Here is a 1,378-nt window from a genome sequence, read left to right as displayed (position 1 = left end):
TTATTTGAAGACAAGATATAACGTTTAAATTTTAATTTTATTTATTTAATTGAAGTTTCACATTTTAAGGCATTATAAATAAACATCATTATGAAAAATAATTAAAAAAAGTAAGGTATATGTTTTTTTTCTGAATTTAATTTCGTTAAAATAATATTGGTAGGACCGATCTTGACATCTCAAGCATAGTTTATTTTGGAGTTTAAAATTTTATTACTATTTTATTTATAAAAGGCATTTCAAATAGGGATGACAATGCAGGACGAGTCATGCAAAAAGTGCATGGCAGACTAAGTAACTCAACCTGCTAAGTCGTCCCTCATAACCGGCAGTCCGCGTGAGTCAAAAAGAAAAACAAGTTGATGTTTTATCTTAATTATTGAATTATTAATGTTTTGACTATGTTTGAGATGAAAGAATATTGATGTTTTATATCAGTAGCAAACATATGTTTAATTTTTTATTCAATTATAATCAATTTATATTCAATTTTTTTATAATTATTCAAGTTTTATATTCAATTTTTTAATACCAATGCAAAAAGTAACAAATATTTTGATTGAATTCCTTTATATTCAATTTTTTTATAATTATTGAATATAAAAGTAATAAATTAATTATTGATTGTAAATAAAAGTAATAAATTAAGAAAATAATGTCACCGTGTTAAAAGATGATAATTAAAAAAAGAGTTATTATATATAAAATTGCAATTTTAATCCACCATGGTCTTACATAAAGAAACTTTTTTGTGTTGAAGAATTTGGTGAATACTTAACAGTGCATACGACACATGCATACTGGAGGCTTAACATCATAATTACAAACACCAACTGCAAAATTTGAATACTTCCTTGGGCAATCATTGAAACAGTTCTCTTCACAGTAATCATACAACTTTACATCACAAATCTTTCCCTCTGCCACTTTCATTGGCCCTTCATTTTCTGCAACAAACAATAACTTGTTTAAAAACACAACATCTTTGAAAAAAAAAAGATGAACAGTTGAAAAGCAAAGCATACCAATCCCAATGGAAACAAGCAAAATGAACATAAGTGAGAATGTGATCTTCATCGTAATTTAGTTCTATAACAATATTTCTTACTTGAATGCAATTATGAATAAAATGATATGAAACTATGATAGACACTCCATATATATATATATACACAAATGCATATAATTTTTTTCAAACAAATTTTTTTCTTACTTGTTTATAACAATTATTGATGTAATACTTTTTAGTATTTTTATAACAAATAATTAAATATATATGTAATGACATTAAGTTGAATTAGTAAATTTAATAACATTTAATATATATTCAATACTTTTTTAAATTTTAGTTTCAAAAATTTCCAAAACTGCTTTAAAT

General features: G+C 23.9%; 1 long non-coding RNA gene across 1 annotated transcript; it reads right to left on the bottom strand.

The window, feature by feature from the left end:
- Nucleotides 1-680: 680 nt before the first annotated feature.
- On the bottom strand, nucleotides 681-1,124 carry LOC137832340 (uncharacterized). The gene is made up of 2 exons (XR_011084559.2): nucleotides 1,026-1,124; nucleotides 681-947 (listed from the first exon to the last, which is right to left on the bottom strand). It is a non-coding gene; the product is annotated as an uncharacterized LOC137832340 (long non-coding RNA).
- Nucleotides 1,125-1,378: the final 254 nt, after the last annotated feature.

Source organism: Phaseolus vulgaris, chromosome 11 (assembly GCF_051622355.1).
Source record: "Phaseolus vulgaris cultivar YP4 chromosome 11, ASM5162235v1, whole genome shotgun sequence".
NCBI lineage: Eukaryota > Viridiplantae > Streptophyta > Magnoliopsida > Fabales > Fabaceae > Phaseolus > Phaseolus vulgaris.
The sequence above is the reverse complement of the archived record's forward strand: the minus strand, read 5'-3'. Positions and strand labels throughout refer to the sequence as shown.